The sequence below is a fragment of the Tamandua tetradactyla genome, chromosome 7, assembly GCF_023851605.1.
Source record: "Tamandua tetradactyla isolate mTamTet1 chromosome 7, mTamTet1.pri, whole genome shotgun sequence".
Lineage (NCBI taxonomy): Eukaryota > Metazoa > Chordata > Mammalia > Pilosa > Myrmecophagidae > Tamandua > Tamandua tetradactyla.
The window spans coordinates 89,262,792-89,281,289 of NC_135333.1; the positions used below are offsets into that span (position 1 = coordinate 89,262,792).

Here is an 18,498-nt window from a genome sequence, read left to right on the forward strand (position 1 = left end):
TCAGATTTCAGAGAATGGACTAACATTTCCCGGACAGACAGGCCAACCCTCTGCTCTCTAAATTCAGCTGACCGCTGTGTGCTGTAGCTTCATACAAGGGGTAGGAGTGGACATGTTCCAGCTTGCTGGGGTTTGGAATGGCATCTCTCATCCCCAGAAAAGGGATTCTCTGTGGAGGCTGAGTTGGCAGGGCTCAGGCTTGACTTGCGGTTGGCACGTAGGACATCAGAAATCATTTGAGTATCAACCTGCCAAGCTGAGGCCATCCTGGGGCGTTGAGATTTATTGCTAGCAGAAGAAAGAAAAGAAGCCATTTCCTTAACTCTGCTTTGCAGGTCACTTTCATGTAAAGGGACTCCATTGTTGCCCCAATCAGTTCAATATCTAATTCATCAAGCCCCAGTTCTTCTCCAGCAGTTCAGACCTGTCTGCTACCAGGAACAGGTGCCAAACTGGAGCGTGGAATTTTCCCAGCAAACCCCAGGGTGTGTTGTTGCCAAGGCAACTGCGGTAGGGTTGAGGAATAACTAGTGAACCACAATTCCAGAAAAGGAAGTGGAGGCTGCCCTTTTGGCTTGGGCTGCCCCCAGGTACAGCCTGTCCCCTGAGGAAAGGTGTGGGCTATGAAGACTCCCTCCAGTGCTTAGGGCTAGACAAGGCCAGACCCCACAGAGCTGTTTCCCAGAACTAGGTTAATCGGACCAGGTGAGGACAACAACGAGTGGCTGCCTGCTTGGGCCACAACAGGCTCTGCCCAGTTGGTGTAGTAAAAACATTCGGTTGCTAGGAAAGTACTAAAGACCCGTGTTCAGTGAACACGATCAGCACCAACTGAGCCAGGCTAGAGCCATGTGAGATCCAGAGCTAAAACAGTTCCAGGGATGAAGCAGAGCTGTGGACCAAGAGGGGCAGACCTGACCTCCAAAACAGGAAGGACAGAGCCAGTGATAGCCAAGGAGGTGAGGTCAAAGGTCCAAGCCAAATGAGAACAAACAGAGAAGCAACTTCTTTGGTGCTGATCAGTAGCAAATACATATTGGCACTTCTCTGATAGAGCATGTTTATCCTTACCTTTGTGAAGGGAACTCCACATGGCAGACAACAAACAGCTAGACATATGCAAGACTTGTAATCAGAGCTGCTTACTTGCCTTCACTTATCCTGGACTCCAAAACGAGAGCACAGCCAAGGTCAGCGGGAATGGGTGTCATGGTGTGGTGTCTGATGTGGGGATAGGAGGTAGAGTTAAGGCACACTGGCCATGGGTTTGCTTTTCCTGAGGTTTTCCCCTTCCTTAACTTGGGGAGTTCGTTCAAGTTCATGGGAATGACAAAATGCTTTAATGAGGATGACTGAGCCATTGGAAATAAGGTTTGAAATGAGAACCATAGTCTTACATTTTACTCAATATTTAAACATTGCCTACAGCTAATTAAGGACATGGGGTGAGATTTGATATCAAAGTTCAGGTCTTCATCACTTAAACAATGATGTCATTGAGTTTTAATTTAGCTACTTCTGGTGCTCTGTTTCTATGTAAATACTTTTTGATAGAAGTAAGAGTTTTCTGGTTTGAAGTCTGCACTGGAATTCCCATTGGAGCGAAACAGACACCATAGCACTTCCTCTATAACAACACTAAGCATCCTCTGACAGCAAAAATTTGAGGTTTCCCTTTCCTCAAAGTTTTGAGTAAGCTTTACAAGGATGTTGTTCTCACTGGCAGCTTTTTAAGGAGGTGGAACAAAATTATTTCCAACTTCTTTTTAAGGGTCATAGGTTGAATGTCTAATATTTATGTGGGGACTATCACTGTACTGTTTGGGATGGTCCTCTGGTAGGAAGAAGAGTCAACTTCATGACCCGAGTAGTCAAGTGTCATAATCTGTACTGGCGTTTTCCTGCTTATTATATCATTAAATCCTCAGAACAACCCAGAAAGGAGTCTTCATTCCCATTTTTACGAATGTGTACCGTCAAGTTCAGGAAGATTAAATAATGTCACGGAGCTAGTAAGTGATAGAACTGATATTTAAACCTAGGTCTGATTCTGAAATCTGCAGTGCCTCTGGATTCTAGTCTCTTGGTGGTGGCTGTTTTGAATTACTTAGTTCTTCAAGTGCTTCATGCTATAGCTTTGCAGCTCGAACCTTTAGGGGCATTCATAATCATGTAAATAAACAGACTAATCTATTTAGAAAAGAGTTTGATATTATCATTTCCCAGTATTATCATTGTTTAATATAGTGTCTATAACTTATATGTGGGAGTTATTCCAACCAAAATGTTTATTCTGGGATAAATTATTCTACAAAGTTAATGGTACTCAATACAAGGTAAAAAAACAAACAAACAACAACATAAAGTGACCTCATTGATTCCTCCTTGTACACTTGAACATTTTAGAAGTTCTTTGATAGCCATGAGACTCATAGTTCTTGCCTAGTGTATTAGTTACAAGTTTAATTTGTATAAGTTACAAGTTTACAGTTCTAAGGCCAAAAAAAAATATCCAAACTAAAGCATCCAGAGAAAGATAACTTGATACAAGAAAGGCCGATGTCTGTCATATGTGGAGGCGCATGGTTGGCATCTGTGGTCCTTGTTCCTGGTTCCTTTGCTTCCAGCTTCTGATGCCAGTGGTTTCCTCTCTTAACTTCTGTGGGTCTTCGTGTAGCATCTCTAGGACACAACTCTGGGTTCTGGTTTGCTCAGCATCTCATGGGAAGGTACATGGTGATGTCTGCTGGGCTCTGCATCTCCAAATGTCCATGTCTAGGTGTTTTCTCTCTCTATCAGCACTTCAGGCACCTTCAAATGTCTGCGAATCTTCATCTCTGAGCTCTCTTCAAAATGTTTCCCCTTTTAAAGGACTGCAATAAACTAATCAAGGCATACCTTAAATGGGCAGGTCACGTCTCCACCTAATCAAAAGGCCACATCCACAACTGGTTGAGTCACATCTCCATGGAAACAATTCAATCAAAAGCTCCCACTCTACAATATTAAATCAGGATTAAAGGACATGGCTTTTCTGGGGTACATAACACTTTCAAACCAGCACACTTAGGAACTGGGTTCACTTTTCAGCTATCATCTCCTTTATGTTTTCACCTGCTTATTCTCCTTTGTGCAGGGCATACAGATTTCTTGACTCTAGGATTAACACCCAAAGAAGAATTGTATTTTAAGGCATAAACAGTTCTGCTATATTTGAATGAAAGATCTCAGTGGTAAATGGAAATATGGGGACAAATACATTTTTTACCTAAATCTGAACTTATTGTAAAGAGACCTTCAAGTCCAGACTTGTTCACTGGCAACATAGGTGTTAAGAGAAAACAGAGAGGCAGCATTTTGGTCTAAAAACAGAGAAAATCAGAGGAGCTCTGGAATGTGTCTTTAGAGAATATAAACACTTGAATAAAAATAAAACAAAGGACTTCAGCACAGGTGTGGTTTTTATCACTTAATCTACTGAGAATCTGGGTTTGAGATGAAAGAGAGAGCTGGGAGAGCAATGGCTAGTTGCACAGATAGTGCTGACAACCTGGATTTGGATTTGGGGTAGATTGGCATAAGATGCTGGAATCCTGGGTTTTTGGCCATGGGCGGTTCACATTTCATACAAACAGAAAAGAATGTATCTGGCTAGAGGTTAACCTGACCCAATCAGAGGCTTTTAACTCAATGTAGTTGGGAAGGAGAAGAAGTCAGATGAACCTGGGAAAACAGTTACTGTGGAGGGCGGCAGGTAGGAACATGGAAAGAAGAAACAGAGTAAGGAAGGGCATTGTGAGTTGTAAGTGGGAGCAGGGAACAGCCTTTAATATCAGCATACAAAGCACAGGGAATTCGCCAGGGGAGCAGGAGTTGTTTAGGTGAGTATTTGATCCTCCATCCCTGGGCTTGAGGAAATGTCAAAGCAAGTGTACCACTCAGGTGGGGGATAAAGCAAGAGGCCAGGAGGCAATAGATTATAAAATCAATCCCATGGGTGGTTCAGTGGTAGAATACGCACCTTTCATACGGGAGACCCGGGTTTGATTACCGGACCAGGCACCTCCCAAAAAATTGATCCCAGAGTGGTTTGCATTGACTGGGTTTAAGAAGCAGGAGGTGATAAGTGGGGGTGTGAGGGAAGTTCAGTGGTAGAATTCTCGCCTGCCATGCAGGAGACTCGGGTTCGATTCCAGGTCCATGCACTTCCCAAAAATACAAACAAAAAATAAACAATAAAAAATTTTAACAAATGGTGCTGCAATGATGGGATACTCACAAATACTGAAATGTGACTGCCATACAGCCTACCAAAAAAAGAAGAGGTAGGCGGTGATGTTCTCCAGACTTCCAGGGGTCACTCTTACTGAAAACTGACTAAGGTGTGTTGGGGGCGGGGTGGTGGCTAAAGGGATGGGGAGAGGGGGAGGGGAATTCAGGGAGTGGGAGGAGATGAGTAGAGGGTGGCTTGTTTAGAAAATCCTACAGCTGAGCCATAAACACATCATTGGTTTTAATTTCACACATAGCAATAAAATTGGCTGGAGATTAAGAAAGGGGTGAAGGGGTAGCTTTTTGACTCATTCATTAAGAAACATGAATTGGGTGCCTTCTCTGTTTGGGTGATGGAGGTACAGCACTGAAAGAGAGACAGGAGCCCTTTGTTGAGGGAGCTTTCTGAAAAATGGGAGAGGGAAAAACAACATATAAATTGGACAGCAATTAAATAAATGAGAACACTTCAGATGATGATCTGTGTCATAGAAATCAATACAGGAGTGATAAGATAGACTGACAGTGAAGATGAGGGGAGGTGGGCAGTCAGTCTTAAATGGGGAAGGGTCCAGAAGGGCTTAACTGAAGATTTAACATGAATCAATAACAATTGATTCCTGAATTATGAGATGGCTCCACACGTGAAGGAGGGGGGTGGGCAGGGTGACCCAGGTAAAGGGAACAACACAAGCAATGGCCCCAAGGGGGGACCCTGCCTGGCAGGTTTCAAACAGAAAGTAAACCAGGTAGAGCATGATACATGTGCTGGTTTGAAAGAATGTACGTCCCCTAGAAAAGCCATGTTTTAATCAAAATCCCATTTCATAAAGGCAGAATAATCCCTATTCAATACTGTATGTTTGAATCTGTAATCAGATCATCTCCCTGGAGATATGATTTAATCAAGAGTGGTTGTTGAGCTGGATTAGGTGACAACATGTCTCTATACATTTGGGTGGATCTTGATAAGTTTCTGGAGTCCTATAGAAGAGGAAACATTTTGGAAATTCAGAGAATGCTGCAGCACCATGAAGCAGAGAGTCCACAGCCAGCGCTTTGGAGATGAAGAAGAAAAACGCCTCCTGGGGAGCTTCATGAAACTGGAAGCCAGGAGAGAAAGCTAGCAGATGATGCCATGTTCGCCATGTGCCCTTCCAGCTGAGAGAGAAACCCTGACTGTGTTTGTCATGTGCCTTCTCATTTGAGAAAGAAACCCTGAACTTCATCAGCCTTCTTGAACCAAGGTATCTTTCCCTGGATGCCTTTGATTGGACATTTCTATAGACTTGTTTTAATTGGGACATTTTCTGGGCCTTAGAACTGTAAACTAGCAACTTATTAAATTTCCCTTTTTAAAAGCCATTCTGTTTCTTGTATATTGTTTTCTGGCAGCTAGCAAATTAGAACAGTAAGTGAGGGAAATGAGGGGGGAAATAAGGTGGGAGAGCTAGAGAGGGCTATATCATGTAGTTATTTGAAAGTAATGCCAAAGAATTTGAATATTCTTCTAAGTGCAAAGGGAAGACATTGGAGGTTTTAGCCAATTAAGAGACCTGAATATAACTTATGCTTTAGAACATCCTACAGGTCATCTGCTGTTTGGGCATATGAGTCAGCAGGTCCTTAGTATATCAGAGGTATCCAGGATAAGAAAAGATGTCATGTAGTACTTAAAGCAAGACCAATAGGTGAAGCACAAGATAGACCCCAAGAGATCAAGAGCAGCAGCTTACCATATACAGCAGAGAATTATACACCATTTGAAAAATAGCAACTTGTCTGCTACCGAATCCTGGCAGAGAGAAAACACCTCACGACGACATACCAACTGAACAATTGACCAGAACCACCATCATGATCTGGGTCCTAACAGACATACAAAGACATAAAGTCAGGTGGACCCAGCTACAATCCACCATAAGATGGGAATAGAGCATCCAGGGTAAGGCACAAGCAAAGCCGAAGAGGACAAGCCTGAGCTGCATGAGCAGGTGGTCCAGAACCCCTTGTCATCCATTCTATACATGGATGCCTTAGGGCACTAGGCTTAGTCAGCTTGGTGAGGCCTTGTTGAGAACAGCTGCTGTAATGCTGCTGTGCCCTCTCTAGGTAGAACACATGGTTCAGAGTAACAGAGGGGGAAGCAGGAGTGTCCCTGCTCACCATCACGCCAGTGACCCACCTGGGAAATTTGGGCTTCCTTTCCCTGTGGCTCTAGGCTCTGTGGTCCTGCTTCCCAGATGGCAGGCTCTAGCCCAAGGAACGAATAAACTAAGAAGGAGAAAAACATCTGGAAAAGAGTGGATTCAACCTAGAAGAAGGGCTAACAAAAGTCTTGTAACTGAACTTGGGAGCAATCTGTACAATTGGAGCATCAGGATGGAGGGCTCAGGGGCAGATATCCAAACCTGCTAGTGTAGATTTTATGGACAGGAATGTGATGGAGCACCCAAAAAGAGTTATGAGCATGTACGTGGTAATTCTGAAAATGAAAATTAAAAAAATATAGATGTATATAAAACAATCTAAGGTAGAGAAAAATACTATGGATGAAAAGAGAATAGAGAGTTAGTGATGGAGGATGCCCTAGTACCCTAGTAGATAAGGTGATTAGGGCAGGACTAAACAAAGGCATGAATAAAATGAAGAAGTGAATCATGAAGTTAAAGAGGAGTGTGGGGGGCTCAAGGCAGAGGCAACCACAAGCACAAGGGGACAGTAGGGACATTCATACGAAGAAGGTCAGTGAAAGGGAAGTGTGAGGGGTATTGAGGGGTAAGGAAGTATGTGAAAAAGTCCACTAGGAGAGTGGGAAAACAACCACTAGAAAATGAAGTAGAAGTGGCAGGCAGTGCTGTGTGTCCATTTGAGGTTTGCGGTCATTAAAGTGAGACTAATCAATGTGGGTCTGCAATTATTTTCCCAAGCAATGTTAGCAATGTTCAGAGTCAGAGATTTAGCACAGCATAGAACATCAGGACCAGAATTTAACCAGCTAACTTTGATGAAGAGAAAAATGAGCAAGAGATTTAAAATGTTTATGAGTTATTCTAATAATGGAATTTAAGCTGACTAAAGAGGGAACTGGGAACATGAAGGGAGATGATTAGGATAGTGAAAAGTTCCAGGGTCAACAGACTGAAGAAAGAACTGACCTGGTAGGAAGGGATGAAGTTTAGCAACATGTCAGGAAGCCATGCTCCTGTGTAGAGGATGAGAGGATGAGACCTCCAGATGGGGACATGGGTGGCTTTAGGGAAAACATACTCCAGGCCAGCTAGTCAAAAGGATACTTTCCTGACCTAGATCTCAACACCCCCTAGAAGCCTACTCAACTGGGAGGACATCTGAAGAGAATCTTATTTGGCTAAAAGTAGAGCATCTGACAAACTCTCATCTTGCTTTACTGACAGAATCATCAATCAGTAAATGGAGGGAGAGACAGGGGAGCTTCTACTTTAACAAGGAAGAATGTCTCGGTAAAAGTGAAATTGATGGGAATTTGGGGAGAAAATTGTCTGATTCCCTTAAATGCCCAAAATGCACCCAATTCTCCTCCCTTATAAGATCACAAAATCCACTGTTGCTGATTTTTGTGGAGTTGTGAAAAAATAAAATAACGGTGGCAAGAAATTAAAGTTCTGACATCAAGAAAGAAGGTAGAATCTGCCAAGTAACCAAATGACTACTGGAGCAAACGATACTCAGATGGAAGAATGAATGGCTGCTGACCTTATGCAAAGGGTACAGACTGGTGGACAAGAGGAGATGAGTGGTGAAAATTGACAGGAAGCAAGGGTGAAGAATGAACTCAAGGAAGCTATTATCTCAATTCCCAATGGCCTGTGAATGTTGGTACAATGAGCTGGATCTACAGTGGCATTAAATTTGTATATTAACAAAAGAATTTATCAAAGGAAGAAAGGGCTATTGTTACTGTGTCTTGTATGGATTAGACTTTATATAAATTATTTTTAATTGTTAAAAGAACTCTGCAAGTTAGAATTCTTATTTTACTGTTAAGAAAACCAATGTTAGACAAATTAATAAACAGTCCCAGTCACACAGAATGCAATAGAGCCAAGATTCAAACTCAGGTCAGTCTTTCTCCAAAGATAGTTCCATAATGCCATTTGCATCTGAAAAGCCAATGCTTCATGAAGAGCATGTGCATGTGCATGTGCGTGTGTGTGTGTGTGTGTGTGTGTGTGTGTGTGTGTGTAAGAGAAACAGAAAGAGAGCACACTTTTCAGTGATAAGTAAAAAGAAAACAGTGGTCTTTGTTGACAGTAGTTCAGTAAGAGCCAACAGCATTATTTGATAATCAAAACTTGATCTTATTTGCACTAACAGAAGTACAGAATCTTGAATGGTTCACAATGTGTCAGACCACATCTATGGTATTGCATTTAACTTTGAGTACCAAACTTTAAAGAGATAAAGGCAGACCAGATACATGTATTTTTAAAGGACTATCCAATCTAATGGAACCTCAAAATCAAGTTGAACAGGAGACCCAGGTTGGATTCCTGGTCCATATGCCACCACCCCTGTAGAAAATAAAAAAAAAAAGAAAGAAAGAAAGAAAAATCAAGTTGAAATCTCATCGAAGGATCCACATACTTGGAGAAGGTAATATCAAGAGGGAATATATTATCTTTCCTAAAATATTTGATAGGCATTCTTATGAAAGAGAGTCTAGGCTTTTCTGGCTGTCACTCAAGTGGTAAAACAAAGACTACCTTATAAAAGTCAGGGAATTCCTATAAAAAAGGAACTGCTTACAATAGATCATAAGTTGTCCATCCTGGTATGTTTATAGCCTACTGAGCGCAGATATTATGGAAGTAAGATAGATTGCTATTTTTGTCCTCTCCAAATAAGGCTGTAAATCTTCATATTTCTTTGAGTAATGCTTAAGGGCACAATTTCCCCCATGCCTCCACCAACAGGTGTTTTTTTGATTGTTTGGCGGAGTGATCGATATTTGAAAAGTAACATTTCATTGCTTCTTTAATTTGCATTCCCCTAAATATTAGTGACTTTGAGCATCCTTTCCTTTTGGTTAACTTGCTCATTTTTCAATTTTGTTGTTTGTATTTTTCTTGTCAACTTCTAATTTATTTGTATTTATAACTCCTTGTGTAACTTTGCTTATAACCACCTTTGTTCTAACTGTAGGGCACAGCACGTTTGTATTATTTCTGCATATTTCTCATGTGAATCTCTCCTGTGCTTCTCTCCTCTGTTCCTGACATGGGGAACTGGCCTCTGAGGAAGTAAGGCGTTCAAGAAGAAAACAGTGGGGCTTCACTGCAGAGAAACATATTAACCCAGAGTTCATGAGGGAGAGGAAGCGAGGACTAAATCATCGGGCGAGCAGAATGAGAGACTGTTCTGGAGAAGTCAAAAATGTGGGGTCAAAGTCAGGATCACAGAGCCAATGAAAGTGGGGAGAGAAAGATGAGATCAAAGTGTGGACAGGTTGGGGTGAAGGGGCAGTGGTGGGGGCCGTATGCTTAAAATATCCACTAATGTTGGGAACTTGTTTTTATGCACCAGCTGGTATATCAGGCTGTGGAAAGTGCACCTGGCTTCAGATGTTCAACTCTGCTGGCAGGGACAGACAATCTGCTTGTTCAAAACTCTTCACTGAGGCCTAAGTGAGGAAAGAGTAAGGTTCCAGGTACTTTCACTTCATCTTAAAGGTCTTCTAAAATCAGCTCTGACCTACCCTTTCTAGACGTGCCCTCTCTTTTATTACTCCTCCAACTCCGTCTTTCGGGGTTTTGCCTGGAATTCCTTACTCTCCTCCTCTGTCTGTACAGATTCTCTTCATTCTTGAAGTCTCTGTCTCTCTGAATGCTGTCCTGACCACTTTTAGCCTGATGTGAACTCTCCTCGTGCTGAGCTCTCACAGTAATTATTATCCGCCACACATTTGGCAATTGGTCATTGTCTCCGTTGAGATCCTACTGGAAACAAATCCCCCACCAAGCCAGGACATTCATCATCTCATGGATCAGCAGGGCCTGGGTTAGGGCGGAGTCCAAGGTTGATTCAGGGACTCAACTGTGTCATTAGAGACCCAAGTTTTCTCTACTCTGCCTTCCTAAGTCTGTTTGTGTGTGTGTGTGTGTGTGTGTGTGCGCGCGCGCGTGTGTGTGCGTGCGTGTGGTCATTAGATGGCCGCCAAAACAGCTAGGACCACACTTTTCATTGTACATCTCAAGTAGGAGAGAACAAGAAGCCCCTCCCCAAGTAGTGTCTCTCGGTCTTTCCCTTCAGAGTGATTGGTTATATGCCCACTGCTGGACCAATAATAGTAGCAGTGGTCCATGTGTCATTTGTCTTGTACTATTAGGAACTCAGCCTGGACCTGGAGGGAGCCTCATCTTCTCCTGAATCCCCTGGGAGGAGTGGATACTCGAAGAAATTTGGACTTCTGGTAGAAATCAAGACGGAGCGTTCGTGTGTATGTGTGTGAGATGTATGCTGCATAATCACATATTGCCCGGTGACAAGTATGTATTAGCTTGAATTGCTATCTATACCATTTATTGGCACCTTTCACACTTTTTATGTCTTCTCCTGCCCAGATAGATTACAAACACCTCAAGATGAAGCCTACAGCTTATATTTTGTAACCCCCAAATGACTTTCTTGTAGATGTGTCACTGATTATCTAGTGGTTGAATTTGACTTTTCTGGGATTCACTAACATTCTCCACCTTGACCAGCATCACAGGGGCCTCAATTGAAGCTTCTGTGGTTCAGATGATAAATTTGAAAATGTAAGGCTTTGGGCAACCCAAGCCCTGGAAGTTGGAGGACTGTTTGTAGTCCGGATTTACTCCCCCGTTGCTGTCCCAGAAATCACATGGATATTAGCATCAAATACTGAACAGTGGAGCAAGTAAGACCAAGGACACTGAAGAGTCTACAATGCATTATATCTCCTTATCCTTGATATTTGCATTTGAGAACACTTCACCGCTGATAACAAAAGGTTTGCCTTAGCTACAAAGCATGAATTTTATTATATTCCTCTCAGAAAAGACAGTGACTACAGAAAATTGATAGTTAAGGTATTCCATTCATTCATTCATTCATTCATTCAACAAACATCTTTCTTGAACACCTATTACCAAGCTCTTTGCTGTCAGAGGAAATATAAAGTTGAATAAGGAATCATTCCAGGACAGAAATTGCTCATTAATAGACATGCTACCACTTCTTCAAATCCAATAGTGGTCATTTCTATGAGGTTATTAGGTCCAGATCTCAAACTATCAACTCGACTGTCTATTTTAATGTTTGCTGTTTTTGGTGATAATAGAAAGAGCTAATCAATGTCTAGCCGAAGGTGATTCACCTAGCTCAACTTCCACATCACTAAAATGGGAATTAATACAACAAGCCTACTTCTAATATAAACCATAAAATCCATCACATGTGTGAGAGGCATAATGCTGATCACTAAAGCTGGAGAATATTGTTAGTTAAAGTAGAGTAAGTTAGGGTGAGGTAGTTAAGAAGTTTCTGAATGAGTAAGGTCACTGGTGCTAAATGTGTGAATGAGTCATTTCTCTTGCCTAGCCGACCCTATGGCAGAAAGTAAAAGAGGAAGAAGCCATTAGACGTCTGTTTTTAAAAATGGGTTCTGACCCTCACTCAGACCACCAAAGTAGATTTCAACATACTTTAACATTTTAGACTTGATACCACCAAAACGTTCTTCTCGTTCCTTTCAGTTTGGGGGGTGGGGGTGGGGAAGTGAGATCCTTCCTCCAGGAATGAGGAAATTGGTTTTTCGTCTTCTCTCAGGGGTTTCAGATTATAAATTCCTAGTGGGCAGATATGGAATCTATTATTTTGCTATTTGGCAGAATCTAAAATTCAAATCTGATTATTGCAGCCTCCGCTAAAGTCTCTAATGTCAACAATCATCACCTCTGCCTCACATCTGCTTGCCTTAAATGGATTTGCCAGCCTTCATCTCAGGCCCATAAAACTTCCCACCTGCAGATATTTTCTGGGTCTCTTCAAAGAGGATTTCCCCGTGAAGGTTGCAAATTGGTCATTTCATCTTTCTATTGCAACCTCCTCATCAATTCTCTCTTTCACTTACTCATTTGAACTAAAAATTTTCTTCATACCCTTACATGGCTGCAATTATTTTTTCAACTCTTTCTACCACACTAGTACATGGAAGACCTTCTCGCTACACTTATTGGACCATCCAGCTTGGTCTCTGCGAGTCCCTATCACCCTAGATTCCTCCTCCCATTTGGAATTTTTCCCTGTCTACATTCCAACCCAAAACCCTGGTCTGCAACCACTGAGTTCTCTGGACCTACTCTTGACAATATGAGACTGTAGGATAAGAGTCAAACTCTTACATGACCGGCCTTCTGCAAATTTACACTATGAACTTCAACTGATCTGTAAGAGCAGGGCAATTCAAAAATTCTGTGACTCCAAACTTTGTTGGGTGTCTGTTTCCAGAGAACCCACACTAGGAGTGGTTCCAGAATATAGGCAATAAGTTCGGTTTCACTGCCAGGCTTGTAATGAGGATACCATTGCTGGTAGAAAGTGGGTCACAGATAGTCTCTGGCAGAAGGTGACAGTCCAATGGTTACAGCTCTTACCACTGGGGCATTGGTAAGATGACCTTTCAAAAAGAATGCACTAGACTTCCGGAGAAGATGGCGGCTTAGTAAGACGCGCGGGTCTTAGTTCCTCCTCCAGAAAAGCAACTAAAGAAACAGAAACAATACGAAACAGCTCCCGGAGTCACGACAGAGACCAAAAAGACAGCGTACCCCATTCTGGAACAGCTGAACGGGCAGGGAAAATCTGCTGCGGTGAGATACCCGAGGGGCGCGCGTTTTCCCGGCCGGGGCGGCTGGCGACTGGGGTCCCCTCCACGCACGTGGCTCCCCGGTCTGACTAGGAACATTGGATAGCGGGGCCCTCCCATCACGCTTGGCGTTTCGGGCCAGCTGGGCAATTGGGACCAGCACTCTCCCAAGCCGTGGCGGCCAGCGACCCCCGCCTCCACGCGCGGTTTCCCGGGCCGACTGCCGTGCAGACAGACGAGCGCCACGAGCGCCACCTACTGGGCAGGAAAAGAAAAACAGAGCCCAGAGATTTCACAGAAAAAGCTTTCAACCAGCTGGGTCCCACACCCAGGGAAATCTGATCAAATGCCCAGACACCAGCAGAAAATAATGGATGACGCGCGGAAAATTGAAGATATGGCCCAGTCAAAGGAACAAACCAATAGTTCAAATGAGATACAGGAGCTGAGACAACTAATGCTGAATATACGAACAGAAATAGAAAAACTCTTCAAAAACCAAATCAATAAATTGAGGGAGGACATGAAGAAGACATGGGCTGAACAAAAAGAAGAAATAGAAAATCTGAAAAAACAAATCACAGAACTTATGGGAGTGAAGGACAAAGAAGAAAAAATGGAAAAAACAATGGATACCTACAATGGTAGATCTAAAGAGACAGAAGCTACAAATAGTGAACTGGAGGATGGAACATCTGAATCCCAAAAAGAAACAGAAACTATAGGGAAAAGAATGGAAAAACTTGAGCAGGGGATCAGGGAACTGAATGACAATATGAAGCGCACAAATATACGTGTTGTGGGTGTCCCAGAAGGAGAAGAGAAGGGAAAAGGAGGAGAAAAACTAATGGAAGAAATTATCACTGAAAATTTCCCAACTCTTATGAAAGACCTAAATTTGCAGATCCAAGAAGTGCAGCGCACCCCAAAGAGAATAGACCCAAATAGGCGTTCTCCAAGACACTTACTAGTTAGAATGTCAGAGGTCAAAGAGAAAGAGAGGATCTTGAAAGCAGCAAGAGAAAAACAATCTGTCACATACAAGGGAAACCCAATAAGACTATGTGTAGATTTCTCAGCAGAAACCATGGAAGCTAGAAGACAGTGGGATGATATATTTAAATTACTAAAAGAGAAAAACTGCCAACCAAGACTCCTATATCCAGCAAAATTGTCCTTCAAAAATGAAGGAGAAATTAAAACATTTATAGACAAAAAGTCACTGAGAGAATTTGTGACCAAGAGACCAGCTCTGCAAGAAATACTAAAGGGAGCACTAGAGTCAGATACGAAAAGACAGAAGAGAGAGGTATGGAGTAAAGTGTAGAAAGAAGGAAAATCAGATATGATATATATAATACAAAAGCCAAAATGGTAGAGGAAAATATTATCCAAACAGTAATAATACTAAAAGTTAATGGACTGAATTTCCCAATCAAAAGACATAGAATGGCAGAATGGATTACGACCCAGCAATACCACTGCTAGGTATCTACTCAAGGGACTTAAGGGCAAAGACACAGACGGACATTTGCACACCAGTGTTTATAGCAGCATTATCTACAATTGCAAAGAGCTGGAAACAGCCAAAATGTTCATCAACAGACGAGTGGCTAAACAAACTGTGGCATATACCTACGATGGAATATTATGCAGCTTTAAGACAGACTAAACTTATGAAGCATGTCATAACATGGATGGACCTAGAGAACATTATGCTGAGTGAGTCTAGCCCAAAACTAAAGGACAAATACTGTAAGGTCCCACTGATGTGAACCGACATTCGAGAATCAGCTTGGAATATATCATTGGAAGCAGAGACCAGCAGGAGTTAGAAACAGGGTAAGATAATGGGTAATTGGAGCTGAAGGGATACAGACTGTGCAACAGGACTAGATACAAAAACTCAAAAATGGACAGCACAATAATACCTAAGTGTAATGTAACTAGGTTGGAACACTGAATGAAGCTGCACCTGAAATATGGTTTTTTGTTTGTTTGTTTGTGTGTTTGTATCTTTTGTTTTTGTTTTTTTTCTTTTTCCTTTTTATATATATATATATTATTAGTATTATTATTTTAATTCTCTTCTCTATATTAACATTCTATATCTTTTTCTGCTGTTTTGCTAGTTCTTTTCCTAAATCGATGCAAATGTACTAAGAAATGATGATCATACATCTATGTGATGATACTAAGAATTACTGAGTGCATTTGTAGAATGGAATGATTTCTAAATGTTGTGTTAATTTCTTTTCTTTTTTTTGATTAATAAAAAAATTTAAAAAAAAAAAAAAAGAATGCACTAGTGGAGGTGGGGCATTTGAGACATGGGGGAAGTAGTAGCTATATGGATAATGATATTTGATGGTTATTGCTGGAAGTTCAGAAACATAACCAAAATTGAGTAGTAAGGCCATTGAAAGCTAAATGTGAAAGCCAGCATAGTGTGGTGGTGGCTCCATGGCAGAATTCTTGCCTGCCATCCTGGAGACCTGGGTTCGATTCCTGGAGCTTGCCCATGCAAAAAAAAAAAAAATGTGAAAGCCAGGAAGTTCCTTGATTGCATGTAAAAGCCTTCATCGCCTTCAGCCACAAATAGAGAAAAGGCCCAAGACCTGATAATTAGAGGGAGGGAACTTCAAAGTTGGTTAAATTCCCACCCAGAGCTAAGTCTGTTATGCCAAGTTCAGGGTCCTGGTTGGGAAAATCTAAGATCCTAACACATGGGGTGGGGATATCTGGGTGGATTCATATTTCTATTATGGCCTTTATAATACTGCAATTTCATTGCTTTCTTTTATCTGTTCTCCCATTAGAATGTGTACTCCTGGAGTGCTGGGATTATGTTTTATTCAGTGTTGGCTTGTTCATGTCTCTCCTACAACACACAGCCCCTGTACAACTCATAGCAAACTTCCTAACAAGTTGTAAATTCTCAATACAAGTTTTAACAAATTGCTCTCCAATATTTACTTGGGATTATTGATTTCTCAATATCTATTTTCTCATCTTTACCACTGAATTTCAGAGGGAAATATGTTCAATTTTTTTTAAAACTAGCCATCATTTTTTGACATATGCTCCCCTCCCTTTTCAGGGTCTCCAGTCATTTCTTCTCCATGAATAGCTCTACCACCTACTGGGTGTATAGTGTAGGTTCTCAGCAAATATTTGTCTAATGAATGGATTTTCCATCATTTCTTTCTATAGATCTTTCCAGTCAATAAAACTGATCCCTCAACCAAAGCCATGTTTAATCTCAATGTTATACCATTGCCCATGCTGCTATTCTCCCTCTATCCTTATTCTGTAGAATCCTGTTCTAATTCTACAAGCAAGCACAGACACCAGCAAAGGGAAATAGGGTCAGAGCAGTGAACTGTACAAGCAATTAAGAAAATACTTGATAGGCCAGGGCTAGTCAACCAAATGCCACCTTAACGTGGGCAATTTGGAGGTCTCCACCTGGGAGGAGTGGGGATTGCTTTCACTCTCCCTTGTCTGGGAAGTGCTCTCCTAATCTGTAGTTGACCATCTCTTCACATTCACCTTCACCATTTTCTCTATTCTTCTTCCTATATTTTTCTCATTCTTCTTCATATGTTCTTATCCCCAAACCCCACTATGATCCTCACTATGACTCCACTACAACGCCCACCCCAACCCTGCTAGATGGCTCTTTAAGGAGTTCATGACTGTATTGGATACTACTTGCTTAGTTGTACTTACAAGGTAAGGAGTCCAGCTGCTGCTCTCAACGATATCTAATTTGAAAGTGTCAATGTGTTTACGGGATGGATTGACCAAGTAACTACCAGGAATTAGTTCGTCGGAGAGATGAGAGAGCCTCTTGGAAGATAAATCGGTCTTAGAGAAGACAACCTCATAAGCTATGTCTGAGAGCAGTGGGTCAAGGTCTCAGGGGGCAAAGCCTTCACTGCTGAAATCATGTCATACATAATCACTTCCTCTACATTACCTCCAGTCTCCCAACCCCAGTTACACATGTATCTTCTTTTAGAATTCCTGAAATGCTCATGATGTCTACCAATAATATTGGCCCTGAATGACTATCTTATATCAGATGCCCTACTCACTGGAGAGTATGGGGATTGGTTTCTGAGTTGTCTATAGCATCCAGCAGATTGCAAGGCCTATTGCAACCTAGAAAGGTCTGTTGAAACATAAATGATTTGAGATAAAGGCTAAATGTGAAAAAAGAAAACACTGACTTTGTGACTTTGTACTCAGCTTCTTCCTCATTAATATGCCCTTTCTGGCCTTCTCTCCCCTCCCGGGCTATGTTGGCACCTAGCCAACATAATCCATTCTGGCTGCCTTAGCTAAGACACTCCACCCATGAGATGGAAACTACTTTGAGAATATCATGTGCCTTTGATATTTTCTGAGTGACTGTCTTGTGGTATATTCCCATAGGGTCCCAGAGAAGTAACAAGCAAGTCTGAGAAACTACCTTGAGATGATGAGGCACTAATGGCCTGTGGTCACTTAATATAATTTTTTGATTTAAATAGCAACCTTGAATATCAAACTCATTTACAGCCAGTATACATTTATTGAGTATCTATCCTATGTAGATAATGCAGAACCCTGTGTTAGGTGCTTCCACACGTATCTCATTTAATTATTACAACAGCCATGAAAGATAGTACCCTAATTTTATAAGAAAGAAACAGACCCTCAAGGCGACATTTCCTGAAAGTCAAACAAAAAAAAGCTGGATTCAAACTCAAGCCCTCTAACACCAAAGGCAGTGTCCCTTCCATTTGCTAATGGTGAGCCTGCAGTATAAGTGGCCGGTGAGGATGGTTTCTACCAGTGCACCCTTGTGGCATTCCTTATGCGTAGGTCTTCAATATGCCTATGCATTAGCAAGGCCTAGGTGAGCCCCATGCTTTCGTCCCACACAAACGATTTAGAGGATCGCTTTTCTGCGTGATTCTACATTATTTTCAAAACTACCATGCAACAGTATTTTCTAATAGATGCCTATGATTTTTTTTTTAGCCTATAGCTACTTTGCTGTCCAAAACCTCAGTCACAGAAGCAGACTCCTGAAACAGCAGGGGTTTTAATTCCCCTCATGTGAAGGAGGCCACGGGCAGGAAAAGAAAAACTAACAACCTTCCAGAGAGTCTTTCTCAAGGACGTAAATGCATGGCAACGTGGATACAGGGCAAGGATATTCTTATGGCGTCTTCTGCTTTGGAAAATGTTTGCTAAACTTCAAGATGAACTGTTTTGTAGTTAAGCTTTTGAAAGAAAAGTAGTCTTTGTTTTTTGTTTTTTATTTGGGGGGATGTTTTTTGTTGCTGTTGTCGGGTTTTTTTTCT

At 41.8% G+C, this 18,498-nt stretch overlaps 1 long non-coding RNA gene across 4 annotated transcripts; it reads left to right on the forward strand.

Moving 5' to 3' along the window:
• The first annotated feature begins 520 nt into the window (after positions 1–520).
• Positions 521–18,498, forward strand: LOC143691612 (uncharacterized). 4 transcript variants are annotated; one of them, XR_013179610.1, is made up of 7 exons: positions 521–590; positions 1,082–1,190; positions 8,746–8,907; positions 9,457–9,749; positions 9,838–9,961; positions 10,640–10,799; positions 18,173–18,498. It is a non-coding gene; the product is annotated as an uncharacterized LOC143691612 (long non-coding RNA). The 4 variants fall into 4 exon arrangements; XR_013179613.1 differs by having other exon boundaries at positions 9,457–9,554; XR_013179612.1 differs by having other exon boundaries at positions 9,556–9,749.